We start from the raw sequence: 17,515 nt of genomic DNA on the forward strand, positions 1-17,515 counted from the left end.
CGATGGTCCAGATGGATGGAGTGGAGGATGGCTGGTTGATGGACACCCCAAGCAAACATGGCTACAGCGCCAACAAGGAGGAGGTGGAGTAATGTTTTGGGCTGGAATCATGGGGAGAGAGATTGTCAGCCCTTTTAGGATCCCTGAAGGGGTAAAGATGAACTCCATAATGTATGTGGAGTTTCTCAAACAGCACTTCCTGCCATGGTTCAAGAAGAAGGACCGTGTATTCCGCAGCAAGATCATTTTCATGCATGATAATGCACCGTCTCATGCTGCACATAACCCATCTGCATCTCTGGCTGATATGGGCATAAAAGGGGACAAACTTATGGTGTGACCCCCATGCTCCCCTGACCTCTACCCCATTCAGAACCTCTGGAGCATCATCAAAAGAAGTGTCTATGATGGCGGGAGGCAGTTCACATCTAAGCAACAGCTCTGGGAGGGTATTCTGTCCTCATGCAAAACAATTGAAGCAGAAACCATCCAAAACCTGACAAATTCAATGGACGAGAGAGTTCAGAAGCTCCTTTCGAACAAGGGGTCCTATGTGCAAATGTAACATCACCTAGAATAAAGTTTTGAGTTGAAAACTGTTTGATTTCAGTTTCTAATAACCTGCTAATGCTTATAATTTCAAAAATGACCATTTTTTTGGTCTTTATTAAAATGAAAAGGTTGATCGAAGAGTGTGGGGGATCTAAGAGTGTGGCCTCCCAGTAGTCAGGATTACTTCGAATTCTGACAATCTGAGGGTCATGTTGCAGGTAGTGCAGCAAGAAGGCACTTATGTGTCTTGCGCATCTCGGAGCCCCAAAATTATTTTCCGGGCTAAATGCAGCTAAAAATTATTATTAATTTTAAATTTGGTGGAGCTTAGTATAGATTGCCTAATAGAATCAGTACTGCACACTGCTACAAAGCCCAAATTATTTTCCAGCCAAGATACAGATAATCATGATTAGTAATTTGAAAGCTTAAAATGGTTGGTGAGGTGATTTTAACCAATCATCAAGCTTTTCCTCTCCCCAGAATGATACAGGTGTAGAAAAGTCGTTTCGGATCCATGATTTGTTCATCTTTATGAACGCGAGTCTGTCTACATTATCAGTGGAGAGCCGCGTGCGTTTATCTGTCAGCACACCACCAGCAGCACTGAACACACGTTCAGACAGAACGCTGGCTGCGGGGCATGACAAGATCAAGGCGTAAGTGGCGAGCTCCGGCCATTTATCCAGATTGGAAGCCCAAAAAGAGCAAGGGTCCAGTGACACAGTCATGGCTTCAATGTTTACTTGGAGATACTCCTGTACCATCGTCTCTAGGCGTTGACTATGTGTCAGACTTCTTGTCTCCTGTGGCCTTGCAAAGGATTAGCTAAAAAAGTGGTGAAATGATTCCGTAAAATTGTTGTTACCAGCAGATACTGTGTTTCTGTTATGGTTTGAGTGCTGAACACTCGACGGTCCCACGGTTGGCAAGTTGGAACTGTGAGATTCACTACGTGCACCACTGGTGTTTTGTGGAAAAGCACATGTAAGATTCTGCAACAGTCTCTGCTGATACTCCTGCATGCGTGCATCCCTTTCTATGGCAGGAATTATTTCTGCAAATTTACTTTTGTACCGGGGATCTAACAGTGTGGCAACCCAGTGGTCAGGATTATTTCTAATTCTCCCAATTCGAGGGTCATGTTGCAGGTAGTGCAGCAAGAAGGCACTCATGTGTCTTGCGCATCCAGAAGCACCAAGTCCCTGTTGTATTGGTGGCGAGGTAACAATCATGCTTCCTTCCTCTGTCCTCTCCCCACAACCTCGCACAACAGAAATGTGATCAAGGTCTCCCTCATCTGATGAGTCTTCCATCAGTTCATCCTCCACTTCTTCCTGGGCTCCTGCACCTTCCTCACTAGTTTGGCTGCTACCATGCGCCCTGATAAAACCATCTCCCCCACCCTCACATGCCTGCCGCCTTGGTGCTGCCGACCGTCTGGACCTTGCAGATGTTAGCCCTTCCGCATACAACTCCTCCTTCTCTACTTCCTCCACCTCCTCTTGTGCCACCACCTGACTCCGAATTCTGTTTAACATGTGCTCCAGCATGTAAATCACCAGAATAGTCATGCTGATAATGGCATCATCACCACTAAACATCTTCGTCGCCATTTCAAAACTGTGCAGAAGGGTGCATAGGTCCCTGATCTGAGACCACTCCTCCAGTGTGATTTGCCCCACCTCTGGATCCCGTTGGCCCAGGCTATACGTCAGAACGTATTGCACCAGAGCTTGTCGGTGCTGCCACAGTCGCTGCAACATGTGCAGAGTTGAATTCCACCGGATAGGCACATCGCATTTTAGCCGGTGAAGTGGCAGGCCCAACGACTTCTGTAGAGATGTAAGTCGCTGAGCTGCGGGATGCGAACGGCGGAAGTGAGCACACAGCAACCGTGCCCTCTGCAGAAGGCCATCTAGTCCGGGATAGTGGGCTAAAAATTGCTGGACAACCAGGTTCAACACGTGAGCCATACAAGGCACGTGTGTGACATAGCCCCGGCGAAGGGCCGCACCCAGGTTTGCAGCATTGTCGCACACGGCCTTCCCTGGTTTCAGGTCCAGTGGAGACAACCATTCATGAAATTGGTTCTCCAGAGCTGACCACAACTCCTCAGCTGTGTGACTCACATTTCCCAGACATTTCAAAGTAAAAAGCGCCTGATGACGTTGAGCCCTACTGCCAGCATAGTAAGGAGGTGTGCAGGATCCCTTCTGCGCAGTTAGAAAGCTTATGCCATGACCAGACAGGCTTTGGGTGCAGGTGGAGGACCGAGAGTAGGTTGAGGAGGCAGAAGCAGTGGAGGAACTTTGACATAAAGAGGATTGACGCACAACTCGTGGGGACGGCAAGACTTGGACAGCAGCCCCTTGTCCTGCTGTCACCATAGTTACCCACTGCCCAGTCAGCAACATGTAATGCCCCTGTCCATGCCTACTCGTCCAAGTTTCTGTGGTGAAATGCACCCTGTCACACACAGAGTTTCTCAAAGAAGCGGTGATGTTGTGTGCGACATGCTGGTGGAGCGCAGGCACACCTTTCTTTGAGAAGTAGTGCCAACTGGGCATCTGGTACTGGGGCACTGCGACGGACATAAGGTCTCGAAAATCCTCTGTGTCCACCAGGCGGAAAGGCAGCATTTCTGTAGCCAAGAGCTTGCAGATGGTGAAATTCAACCTCTTAGCTTTCTCATGGCTAGGAGGAAATGGTCTTTTACTTGTCCACATCTGAGGGACTGAGGGCTGGCTGTTGTGCTTAGACGGGGTTGATAAGGGTGTCCCCGGCAAACTGCCGGTCTGTGAGGAAGATGCAGGTGGACATGTTAGGTTGCCTTGAACCAAAGGTGGTGCTATCGATGTCGAACAGTGCTCAACACCAGCTGGTGTTACCACCTCCAAGAAAATGATGACCTGCCAATCACGCTGGCTGTTGCGGGTAAAGATGTGGCAGGTCTGCGTCCCAAAACAGGTGTGACTGCTGTCCCCCCAGTCACAGAGGATGAAGAGGCCACAGATGCACAAGATGGGGCAGACGGTGGTTGGCCCGGCCGGCTAGGCCGCATTGTAGCACAGTGAGCTTCCCACTGCAACTTATGCTTCATGTCCATGTGCCGGTTCATGCATGAAGTACTCAAACTATGTATTTTTTGGCCTATACTTAGCTTTTGTTGACAAATGTTACAGATAACACGAGTAGAGATGAGCGTTGTTCTACTCGAACTGTTCGCCAATCTCAAATTCGAGCTGTTTTGGGCGGTGTTCGAGCCGTTCGGCGAACACGAACAATTTGAGAAAAATTCGGCTGTTCGAGGTTATGTTCGATAACTGTTCGTGCACCAAAATCATAACTGGAGTTTTTCTCAGTAATGATGAAAATTAATGTTAATACGCAGTTTGAGTGTACAGCGGGGTGGGGGGAGGGGCAGGGGATGGATCTCTGCAGGAACAATGAAGATCTCCATTTTTTGTTCTCTTTCCCGCATTTGCAGTGGGGAGGTGCAATCTGTCAGCCTATCAGCAGCGCACACACGGAGCGAAGTGCTTTTTTTCACACAAGCAAGGGCATGTGTCATTGGCAGTGTATGTCACATGTCCTTGCCCTATAAGACCAAGCCATTTTCCCCGTCGCCACCATTTTCTCACTGCTGCAGCTGCGTGCTAGACGGCACCGCTGTTGCTGTGTGCGCTATACCTTGTTAATTTCAAGCCAATTTTCGCACAAATATACAGATAGCTTGGGAGTAGGGAATAGTTGTGATTGCAGTCCTTTTAAGGACTAGGTTACAGCATTTCCTACGACTTTTATCAGGGAGGTCTGTGCTCTTAAATAGATAGGTTGTGGGAGTAAAGACTGATTGTAATTGGAGTCCTTTTCAGGACTAGGTTACATCAGTACCTATCAGTTTTTGCCAGGCAGGTCTGTGCCAGTGCTGTGCAAGTTTATTTCACAGCATTTGGCTGAATCTAGCAAAGCTAATCCTTTTTGGCCTATTGCAGAGTGTGTTAGTCAGTGGAGTAGCCTATCTGTGTTGCAAGATATACCACCTGTGTATAGAATACCAATTTTTTTACTGCACCTAGTGTAGTAAAATCTTTTGGGCATAGCATCATTCTATTAGTCCATCTATACTGACCTCCATCAGGTTGCAAATTAAAACTAATTTTTATCTGCATCTACAGTACCTCTGAAAAAATATTTGGGCTTCTACCTGTGTGTGGGACTTGTTGTATTAGTCCATCTATACTGACCTCCATCAGGTTGCAAACTGAATATATTTGTTTCCTGCATCTACCTCTGAAAAAATATTGGGCTTCTAGCTGTGTGTGGGTCTTGTTCTATTAATCCATCTATACTGACCTCCATCAGGTTGCAAACTGAATATAATTTTTTTCTGCATCTAGCTCTGAAAAAATATTTGGCCTTCTAGTAGTGTGTCGGACTTTCTCTATTAGTCCATCTATACTGACCTCCATCAGGTTGCAAACTGAATATAATTTTTTTCTGCATCTAGCTCTGAAAAAATATTTGGCCTTCTAGTAGTGTGTCGGACTTTCTCTATTAGTACATCTATACTGACCTTCATCAGGTTGCAAATTAAAACTAATTTTTATCTGCATCTACAGTACCTCTGAAAAAATATTTGGGCTTCTAGCTGTGTGTGGGACTTGTTGTATTAGTCCATCTATACTGACCTCCATCAGGTTGCAAACTGAATATATTTTTTTCTGCATCTACCTCTGAAAAAATATTGGGCTTCTAGCTGTGTGTGGGACTTGTTGTATTAGTCCATCTATACTGACCTCAATCAGGTTGCAAACTGAATATATTTTTTTCTGCATCTACCTCTGAAAAAATATTGGGCTTCTAGCTGTGTGTGGGTCTTGTTCTATTAATCCATCTATACTGACCTCCATCAGGTTGCAAACTGAATATAATTTTTTTCTGCATCTAGCTCTGAAAAAATATTTTGCCTTCTAGTAGTGTGTCGGACTTTCTCTATTAGTCCATCTATACTGACCTCCATCAGGTTGCAAATTAAAACTAATTTTTATCTGCATCTACAGTACCTCTGAAAAAATATTTGGGCTTCTAGCTGTGTGTGGGACTTGTTGTATTAGTACATCTATACTGACCTCCATCAGGTTGCAAACTGAATATATTTTTTTCTGCATCTACCTCTGAAAAAATATTGGGCTTCTAGGTGTGTGTGGGACTTGATGTATTAGTCCATCTATACTGACTTCCATCAGGTTGCAAACTGAATATATTTTTTTCTGCATCTACCACTGAAAAAATATTGGGATTCTAGCTGTGTGTGGGTCTTGTTCTATTAATCCATCTATACTGACCTCCATCAGGTTGCAAACTGAATATAATTTTTTTCTGCATCTACCTCTGAAAAAATATTTGGCCTTCTAGTAGTGTGTCGGACTTTCTCTATTAGTCCATCTATACTGACCTCCATCAGGTTGCAAATTAAAACTAATTTTTATCTGCATCTACAGTACCTCTGAAAAAATATTTGGGCTTCTAGCTGTGTGTGGGACTTGTTGTATTAGTCCATCTATACTGACCTCCATCAGGTTGCAAACTGAATATATTTTTTTCTGCATCTACCTCTGAAAAAATATTGGGCTTCTAGCTGTGTGTGGGACTTGTTGTATTAGTCCATCTATACTGACCTCCATCAGGTTGCAAACTGAATATATTTTTTTCTGCATCTACCTCTGAAAAAATATTGGGCTTCTAGCTGTGTGTGGGTCTTGTTCTATTAATCCATCTATACTGACCTCCATCAGGTTGCAAACTGAATATAATTTTTTTCTGCATCTATCTCTGAAAAAATATTTGGCCTTCTAGTAGTGTGTCGGACGTTCTCTATTAGTCCATCTATACTGACCTCCATCAGGTTGCAAACTGAATATAATTTTTTTCTGCATCTAGCTCTGAAAAAATATTTGGCCTTCTAGTAGTGTGTCGGACTTTCTCTATTAGTCCATCTATACTGACCTCCATCAGGTTGCAAATTAAAACTAATTTTTATCTGCATCTACAGTACCTCTGAAAAAATATTTGGGCTTCTAGCTGTGTGTGGGACTTGTTGTATTAGTCCATCTATACTGACCTCCATCAGGTTGCAAACTGAATATATTTTTTTCTGCATCTACCTCTGAAAAAATATTGGGCTTCTAGCTGTGTGTGGGTCTTGTTCTATTAATCCATCTATACTGACCTCCATCAGGTTGCAAACTGAATATAATTTTTTTCTGCATCTAGCTCTGAAAAAATATTTGGCCTTCTAGTAGTGTGTCGGACTTTCTCTATTAGTCCATCTATACTGACCTCCATCAGGTTGCAAATTAAAACTAATTTTTATCTGCATCTACAGTACCTCTGAAAAAATATTTGGGCTTCTAGCTGTGTGTGGGACTTGTTGTATTAGTCCATCTATACTGACCTCCATCAGGTTGCACACTGAATATATTTTTTTCTGCATCTACCTCTGAAAAAATATTGGGCTTCTAGCTGTGTGTGGGTCTTGTTCTATTAATCCATCTATACTGACCTCCATCAAGTTGCAAACTGAATATAATTTTTTTCTGCATCTAGCTCTGAAAAAATATTTGGCCTTCTAGTAGTGTGTCGGACTTTCTCTATTAGTCCATCTATACTGACCTCCATCAGGTTGCAAACTGAATATAATTTTTTTCTGCATCTAGCTCTGAAAAAATATTTGGCCTTCTAGTAGTGTGTCGGACTTTCTCTATTAGTCCATCTATACTGACCTCCATCAGGTTGCAAATTAAAACAAATTTTTATCTGCATCTACAGTACCTCTGAAAAAAATTTTGGGCTTCTAGCTGTGTGTGGGACTTGTTGTATTAGTCCATCTATACTGACCTCCATCAGGTTGCAAACTGAATATATTTTTTTCTCCATCTACCTCTGAAAAAATATTGGGCTTCTAGCTGTGTGTGGGACTTGTTGTATTAGTCCATCTATACTGACCTCCATCAGGTTGCAAACTGAATATATTTTTTTCTGCATCTACCTCTGAAAAAATATTGGGCTTCTAGCTGTGTGTGGGTCTTGTTCTATTAATCCATCTATACTGACCTCCATCAGGTTGCAAACTGAATATAATTTTTTTCTGCATCTAGCTCTGAAAAAATATTTGGCCTTCTAGTAGTGTGTCGGACTTTCTCTATTAGTCCATCTATACTGACCTCCATCAGGTTGCAAATTAAAACTAATTTTTATCTGCATCTACAGTACCTCTGAAAAAATATTTGGCCTTCTAGCTATGTGTGGGACTTGTTGTATTAGTCCATCTATACTGACCTCCATCAGGTTGCAAACTGAATATATTTTTTTCTGCATCTACCTCTGAAAAAATATTGGGCTTCTAGCTGTGTGTGGGTCTTGTTCTATCAATCCATCTATACTGACCTCCATCAGGTTGCAAACTGAATATAATTTTTTTCTGCATCTAGCTCTGAAAAAATATTTGGCCTTCTAGTAGTGTGTCGGACTTTCTCTATTAGTCCATCTATACTGACCTCCATCAGGTTGCAAACTGAATATAATTTTTTTCTGCATCTAGCTCTGAAAAAATATTTGGCCTTCTAGTAGTGTGTCGGACTTTCTCTATTAGTCCATCTATACTGACCTCCATCAGGTTGCAAATTAAAACTAATTTTTATCTGCATCTACAGTACCTCTGAAAAAATATTTGGGCTTCTAGCTGTGTGTGGGACTTGTTGTATTAGTCCATCTATACTGACCTCCATCAGGTTGCAAACTGAATATATTTTTTTCTGCATCTACCTCTGAAAAAATATTGGGCTTCTAGCTGTGTGTGGGACTTGTTGTATTAGTCCATCTATACTGACCTCCATCAATTTGCAAACTGAATATATTTTTTTCTGCATCTACCTCTGAAAAAATATTGGGCTTCTAGCTGTGTGTGGGTCTTGTTCTATTAATCCATCTATACTGACCTCCATCAGGTTGCAAACTGAATATAATTTTTTTCTGCATCTAGCTCTGAAAAAATATTTGGCCCTCTAGTAGTGTGTCGGACTTTCTCTATTAGTCCATCTATACTGACCTCCATCAGGTTGCAAACTGAATATATTTTTTTCTGCATCTACCTCTGAAAAAATATTTGGCCTTCTAGTAGTGTGTCGGACTTTCTCTATTAGTCCATCTATACTGACCTCCATCAGGTTGCAAATTAAAACTAATTTTTATCTGCATCTACAGTACCTCTGAAAAAATATTTGGGCTTCTAGCTGTGTGTGGGACTTGTTGTATTAATCCATCTATACTGACCTCCATCAGGTTGCAAACTGAATATATTTTTTTCCTGCATCTACCTCTGAAAAAATATTGGGCTTCTAGCTGTGTGTGGGTCTTGTTCTATTAATCCATCTATACTGACCTCCATCAGGTTGCAAATTCAAAATAATTTTTTTCTGCATCTAACCCAGCCAATAGTTTTGGCCTAATACCACAGTTTGGCCACTCAGCTCTGCTCGGTTACCATCCATTGTTTTGTTGTGCAAACAACTCCAGAGTTGTGAATTAGTTAACCACCAAAATGAGTGGAAAAAGGCCTGCTGCTGGTGGAAAGGGGAATAGGCGTGTTGGGAAGGGGAAAAAAGGTTGTGTCCGTGGGGTAGGTGTTAAAGCAACAGTAACATCTGCAGAAGAAAGACCATCTTCCAGTCAAACTAAAATGTCTACTTCTTTTAGCGGACAATGTGATAAGATCCCTTTCTTACGGCCACGCCAATCGCTACAAATTCCAGATGAGGCACAAAAACAGCAGGTGCTTCAACGGATATCAAGTGCTCCTTTAAGTGGGCTCTCCTCCACATCAACTTCAACATCACAAATACTCCAGTCCTCAAAGGTGTCACCCAAATCGCACTTGCTTCCTCACAGCTCCCAAATCTCCAGCTGCCCGTCTGAGTATGAGGTAGAACAGATGGTTGAGTCTGCAGAGCTGTTTACTCATACTATAGCCTGGGAATCAAAGGTCGACTCCAGCGCTTCTGTGAATCCAGACGAGGAAATGATCTGCACTGATGCCCAGAATCTTTATGAGTCGGATCCAGGACCAGACGCAGAAGGTTCTGACCATAATGTAGACCCTCATTCCCAAACTGTAACTCCTGTTGGTGGAGACAATGAGGAAGACGATGATAAGACTCAAATACCTGATTGGAGCGACAACTTTAGTTTTTTGTCAGGGCAGGAACAGGTTGGCTCTGAGGACGACGGGTGTGATAACGCACAGGGTGATGATGATGAGGTCGGAGATCCCACTTACTGTCAATCCACAGTCAGCCAAGAGATGAGGTCAGCAGAGGAGGTGGAGGAAGATGCTAGTGACGACGAGGTCAGGTTGCGCCTTCCTGGACAGAGACGTAGTACTGGAAGCACGTCAACAACTGCATCCTCAAACACAACTCTGCCTCTCACCACAAGTCGTGGTGGCTCATCAGGTCGCATGGGTGCTAAGCCTTGCATAGCCTGGGCATTTTTTCAGATCGGTAAAGATGACCCAACTCTTGTTATCTGTAACATTTGTCAGCAAAAGCTAAGTAGAGGCCAAAAAATACATAGTTTGAGTACTTCATGCATGAACTGGCACATGGACATGAAGCATAAGTTGCAGTGGGAAGCTCAGTGTGCTACAATGCGGCCTAGCCGGCCGGGCCAACCACCGTCTGCCATATCTTGTGCATCCGCGGCCTCTTCATCCTCTGTGACTGGGGGGACAGCAGTCACACCTGTTTTGGGGCGCAGACCTGCCACCTCTTTACCCGCAACAGCCAGCGTGATTGGCAGGTCATCATTTTCTTTGGAGGTGGTAACACCAGCTGGTGTTGAGCGCTGTCCGACATCGATAGCACCACCTTTGGATCAAGGCAACCTAACATGTCCGCCTGCATCTTCCTCACAGACCGGCAGTTTGCCGGGGACACCCTTATCAACCCCGTCTAAGCACAATAGCCAGCCCTCGGTCCCTCAGATGTGGACAAGTAAAAGACCATTTCCTCCTAGCCATGAGAAAGCTAAGAGGTTGAATTTCACCATCTGCAAGCTCTTGGCTACAGAAATGCTGCCTTTCCGCCTGGTGGACACAGAGGATTTTCGAGACCTTATGTCCGTCGCAGTGCCCCAGTACCAGATGCCCAGTCGGCACTACTTCTCAAAGAAAGGTGTGCCTGCGCTCCACCAGCATGTCGCACATAACATCACCGCTTCTTTGAGAAACTCTGTGTGTGACAGGGTGCATTTCACCACAGACACTTGGACGAGTAGGCATGGACAGGGGCATTACATGTCGCTGACTGGGCACTGGGTAACTATGGTGACAGCAGGACAAGGGGCTGCTGTCTAAGTCTTGCCGTCCCCACGAGTTGTGCGTCAATCCTCTTTATGTCAAAGTTCCTCCACTGCTTCTGCCTCCTCAACCTCCTCTCGGTCTTCCACCTGCACCCAAAGCCTGTCTGGTCATGCCACAAGCTTTCTAACTGCGCAGAAGGGATCCTGCACACCTCCTTACTATGCTGGCAGTAGGGCTCAACGTCATCAGGCAGTTTTTACATTGAAATGTCTGGGAAATGTGAGTCACACAGCTGAGGAGTTGTGGTCAGCTCTGGAGAACCAATTTCATGAATGGTTGTCTCCACTGGAACTGAAACCAGGGAAGGCCGTGTGCGACAATGCTGCAAACCTGGGTGCGGCCCTTCGCCGGGGCAATGTCACACACGTGCCTTGTATGGCTCACGTGTTGAACCTGGTTGTCCAGCAATTTTTAGCCCACTATCCCAGACTAGATGGCCTTCTGCAGAGGGCACGGTCGCTGTGTGCTCACTTCCGCCGTTCGCATCCCGCAGCTCAGCGACTTACATCTCTACAGAAGTCGTTGGGCCTGCCACTTCACCGGCTAAAATGCAATGTGCCTACCCGGTGGAATTCAACTCTGCACATGTTGCAGCGACTGTGGCAGCACCGACAAGCCCTGGTGCAATACGTTCTGACGTATAGCCTGGGCCAACGAGATTCAGAGGTGGGGCAAATCACGCTGGAGGAGTGGTCTCAGATCAGGGACCTATGCACCCTTCTGCACAGTTTTGAAATGGCGACGAAGATGTTTAGTGCTGACGATGCCATTATCAGCATGACTATTCCGGTGATTTACATGCTGGAGCACATGTTAAACAGAATTCGGAGTCAGGTGGTGGCACAAGAGGAGGTGGAGGAAGTAGAGGAGGAGGAGTTGTATGCGGAAGGGCTAACATCTGCAAGGTCCAGACGGTTGGCAGCACCAAGGCGGCAGGCATGTGAGGGTGGGGGAGATGGTTTTACCAGGGCGCATGGTAGCAGCCAAACTAGTGCGGAAGGTGCAGGAGCCCAGGAAGAAGTGGAGGACGAACTGATGGAAGACTCATCAGATGAGGGAGACCTTGATCACATTTCTGTTGTGCGAGGTTGGGGGGAGAGGACAGAGGAAGGAAGCATGATTGTTACCTCGCCACCAACACAACAGGGACTTGGTGCTCCTGGATGCGCAACACACATGAGTGCCTTCTTGCTGCACTACCTGCAACATGACCCTCGAATTGTGAGAATTAGAAATAATCCTGACTACTGGGTTGCCACACTGTTAGATCCCCGGTACAAAAGTAAATTTGCCGAAATTATTCCTGCCATAGAAAGGGATGCACGCATGCAGGAGTATCAGCAGAGACTGTTGCAGAATCTTACATGTGCTTTTCCACAAAACACCAGTGGTGCACGTAGTGAATCTCACAGTTCCAACTTGCCAACCGTGGGACCGTCAAGTGTTCAGCACTCAAACCGTAACAGAACCACAGTATTTGCTGGTAACACCAATTTTTCGGAATCATTTCACCACTTTTTTAGCCCATCCTTTGCAAGGCCACAGGAGACAAGAAGTCTGACACATAGTCAACGCCTAGAGACGATGGTACAGGAGTATCTCCAAGTAAACATTGAAGCCACGACTGTGTCACTGGACCCTTGCTCTTTTTGGGCTTCCAATCTGGATAAATGTCCGGAGCTAGCCACTTACGCCTTGGAGATCTTGTCATGCCCCGCAGCCAGCGTTCTGTCTGAACGTGTGTTCAGCGCTGCTGGTGGTGTGCTGACAGATAAGCGCACGCGGCTCTCCACTGATAATGTAGACAGACTCACGTTCATAAAGATGAACAAATCATGGATCCGAAACGACTTTTCTACCCCTGTGTCATCCTGGGGAGAGTAAAAGCTTGATGATTGGTTAAAATCACCCTACCAACCGTTTTAAGCTTTCAAATTACTAATCATGTTTATCTGTATCTTGACTGGAAAATAATTTGGGCTTTGTAGCAGTGTGCAGCACTGATCCTATTAGGCCATCTATAATAAGCTCCACCAGATTTAAAATTAAAAATAATTTTTAGCTGCATCTAGCCCGGAAAATAATTTTGGGGCTCCGAGATGCGCAAGACACATAAGTGCCTTCTTGCTGCACTACCTGCAGCATGACCCTCATATTGTCAGAATTCGAAGTAATCATGACTACTGGGTTGCCACTCTCTTAGATCCCCCAAACTTTTCGATCAACCTTTTCATTTTAATAAAGACCAAAAAAATGGTCATTTTTGAAATTATAAGCATTAGCAGGTTGTTAGAAACTGAAATCAAACAGTTTTCAACTCAAAACTTTATTCTAGGTGATGTTACATTTTCACATAGGACCCCTTGTTCGAAAGGAGCTTCTGAACTCTCTCGTCCATTGAATTTGTCAGGTTTTGGATGGTTTCTGCTTCAATTGTTTTGCATGAGGACAGAATACCCTCCCAGAGCTGTTGCTTAGATGTGAACTGCCTCCCGCCATCATAGACACTCCTTTTAATGATGCTCCAAAGGTTCTGAATGGGGTAGAGGTCAGGGGAGCATGGGGGTCACACCATAAGTTTGTCCCCTTTTATGCCCATATCAGCCAGAGATGCAGATGTTTTATGTGCAGCATGAGATGGTGCATTATCATGCAGAAAAATGATCTTGCTGTGAAATACACGGTTCTTCTTCTTGAACCATGGCAGGAAGTGCTGTTTGAGAAAATCCACATACATTATGGAGTTCATCTTTAGCGCCTTCAGGCATCCTAAAGGGGCCGACAATCTCTCTCCCCATGATTCCAGCCCAAAACATTACTCCACCTCCTCCTTGTTGGCGCTGTAGCCGTGTTTGCGTGGGGTGTCCATCAACCAGCCATCCTCCACTCCATCCATCTGGACCATCGAGCGCTGCACGGAACTCATCCGTGAACAAAACAATTTTGAAATCAGTCTTCATGTAATGTTTGGCCCACTGGAGCCGTTTCTGCTTGTGTGAAGTGGATAGAGGAGGTCGACAGGATGGTGTATGCACAGCTGCAAACCTCTGAAGGACCCTGTATCTTGTTGTTCGGGGGACGTTGGAGGCACAAGCAGCTTCAAAAACTTGTCTGCTGCTATGACAAGGCTTTTTTGCCGCTGCTCTTTCAACCTGACGTAATTGCCTGTAGGAAAGAGTCCTCAATTTGCCCTTATCAGCACGCACACGTGTGTACTGTGAATCAGCTACATACTTCTTGATTGCCAAGACACTTCATCCTGATCATCGCACAATGTTGATTGTAGTCATGCCTTGACCTAAACACTCCACAATTTGTTGCTTCTCAGCAGCCGACACATCCTTTTTCTTTCCCATTTTGGCAGAAAATGTAGGCTGCTTAATAATGTGAGACAGCCTTCTTAAGTAGTCTTGCCTTTCATTGGACACACCTGCCAAACTAATTAGCACAGGTGTCTGCAATTGCTTACAGTGATATAAAGAGCCCTGACACACATCACCATCAATGAGTTTAACTGACAAACAAACAAATTCTTCCCTTATCACTCCTAAACACTTTTTGCATAATAATTTGGAACGCAGTGTACATGTGCTTTTCCACAAAACACCAGTGGTTCACGTAGTGAATCTTACAGTTCTAACTTGCCAACCGTGGTCTGTATGGAATTGTTCAATAAAGGGCCCAAAATTAAGATAACATAGATGGGAGAGGTCTCTATGAATAGGAATTCCTAAGTATTTGATACCCTGTGAGGGCCAGGCAAAGGGAAAGTTGGACTGGATGGAATCCTATATGGATTTGGGGAGGGAGACATCGAGGGCCTCAGACTTCGCTGCATTGATTTTAAAATTTTACCATGTAACAAAGTGATCTATTTCAGCCATAACAGCAGGGATGGATATATGTGATTGAGTGATATATACTAGGACATCATCAGCAAATAGAGAGCACTTGTAATCGGTGCCTCCCACCTCAATCCACCTAATATTGGGGTTATGGCGAATTGATGAGAGCAGGTGCTCTGTCACTAGGATGTATAAGAGAGGGGACAGAGGACATCCCTGCCTTGTCCCATTGGTGATTGTGAAAGGTGATGAAAATGTTCTGACGCACCCCCTGGGCCTTGGGACACCCGGAGCCGGACCCTTTTTGGTGGATGCTGGTGGTTGTAGTCTTCGTAGCGGCGCTCCGGTTCCGTGGCTCAGGGCGGTCAAACCAGTGGCGGAACTATTTATGTGGTTTTGATGTTTAAATGTCCGACTACGCCACCCGTGGATTGCGGTCAGAGTGAACCGCCGCTACAGGGCAGACCGCTGAGGCTGGTGTTGTGGGTGCAGCAGAGAGTAGCATAACTCCCCACGGGAGGAGTATAGCCTCAGGGCAGTGTATGCGGAGGATGGGGGTGATGGTGCAGGGCAGCAGCAGTAACGACACGGAGTCAGTGATGCAGTCCAGGGCCTTTACTCACAGTTCTTATTATCCAGACCACGTCTGCAGGTAACGGCTGCCCACGTCGTACTGTGCTCACCAGGTGAGGGGCTCAGACAACTCCCAGATAACTTTGGAGCACTTCACAGGACCCCCTTTGTGTGTCCTTTGTCTGGCCTTTCTTACCAACACTTCTGTCCGGCTGCCTCGGGCCTCCTCTTGGTAAACTTGGCGCCAGTTTCCCTGACCCTATGTGGTGCCTTCCTAGCGGGTGTAGCGAGGGGCTGCGCCACATAAAATGTCAGAGCCTCCGGTTTCTAGCTGAGGGTCGTTTCCTGCCTCCACTAGTTCGGGGACCGGTCTCCCCCTTTGGCCTGACCCCTCCACGCAGGTGGATTCGGGCGTGCGGTGGCGACTCGCCCGTCCGCACCCCTGGGATCCCTTCATTCCTCGTTCCTGGAGCCTTCTCCGCTCCCCTTCCTTCCTTCTCCCTCTTCCAGGCCTGGGCCTCTGTTACTAGGCCCACCTCCAGAGCAGAGCTCATGCAGAGCCCCTGCTCCCTGCCACTTCTGCTCAGACTTCTCTGCACTGAACTAAGATGGTGCCCACCGTTTATACTCCCTTCTCAATGCACCCAGGAACTGCTTCCTCCCTGCTCTTGCACTACAGGGTTCCCCTTCCTCAGTGTTCCCTCCCCCCACTCCAGCCAGGGACAGGGACTGTCGTGCCCATCTCAGGGGCATATTGGTCGCCCTGCCCCACGGCAATGTGGTGTAATGCATGCAGGTGTCGGGTCCTGATTAGAGATGAGCGGTGTTCGACTAGAACTGTTCGCCAATCTCAAATTCGAGCTGTTTTGGGCAGTGCTCGAGTTGTTCGACGAACCCGAACGATTTGCAAAAAATTCGGCTGTTCGAGGTTATGTTCGATAACTGTTCGTGCACCAAAAGCGTGTCCTGCATGTCTGGCGCTATTTAGAGCACCAATCATGCAGGGATTGTCTGCCACTCACTGTAATGCCACAGCCATGGTGGTTGTGGCATTACAGTGATTGCCCAAATCGATGGGAACTGTGCTCACAGTGAAACACGAAAAGACGGCAATTCAGCAGCGGCATACACCGGTACCCGACAATTTAGAACCGAAAGAATAGAGCTTCACACATAGATTAGATAGATATAAACATGTCAGCCACATATATACGAAGTACAGTGAAAGTGCTGCTTACTGTACTTGTCATTTAGCGTAAAGGATTTATCAAAAAAAATAATAGTGTTTTCATGCACCGTCTCTTTAAAAAAGCCGGCCGGCAATTCAGCAGCGGTACCAGACAATTTAGAATAGAAGGAATAGAGAATCACACATAGATTAGATAGATAGAAACATGTCAGTCACATATATATGAAGTACAGTGACAGTGTTGATTACTGTACTTGTCATTTAGTGTAAAGGATTTATCAAAAAAAATAATAGTGTTTTCATGCACCGTCTCTTTAAAAAAGCCGGCCGGCAATTCAGCATCTGTACCCGACAATTTAGAATAGAAGGAATAGAGAATCACACATAGATTAGATAGATAGAAACATGTCAGTCACATATATATGAAGTACAGTGACAGTGTTGCTTACTGTACTTGTCATTTAGTGTAAAGGATTTATTAAAAAAAATAATAGTGTTTTCATGCACCGTCTCTTTAAGAAAGCCGGCCGGCAATTCAGCATCTGTACCCTACAATTTATAACAGACAGAATAGAGCTTCACACATAGATTAGATAGATAGAAACATGTCAGTCACATATATATGAAGTACAGTGATAGTGTTGGTTACTGTACTTGTCATTTAGTATTAAAATAAAGGATTTATTATTAAAAAAATTGGCGTGGGGTTCCCCTTAATTTTAGGCTCTAGCGGAGGTTAAGCAGACAGCTGGGGCAGATGTTTGAAGCCTGGGAAGGGGGTAATACCCACGGAGCTTCCCAGGCTACTAATATCAGCCCCCAGCTGAATACATAGCCTTTACTAGCTATTAAAATGGGGGACCCCCCAAAAAAATGACGTGGGGTCCCCCCTAATTTAATAGCTAGCAAAGGCTAGGCAGACAGCTGGGGGCT

The sequence above is a fragment of the Phyllobates terribilis genome, unplaced genomic scaffold (assembly GCF_046119375.1).
Source record: "Phyllobates terribilis strain yellow unplaced genomic scaffold, ASM4611937v1 Scaffold_3__8_contigs__length_932513732, whole genome shotgun sequence".
Taxonomy (NCBI): Eukaryota; Metazoa; Chordata; class Amphibia; order Anura; family Dendrobatidae; genus Phyllobates; species Phyllobates terribilis.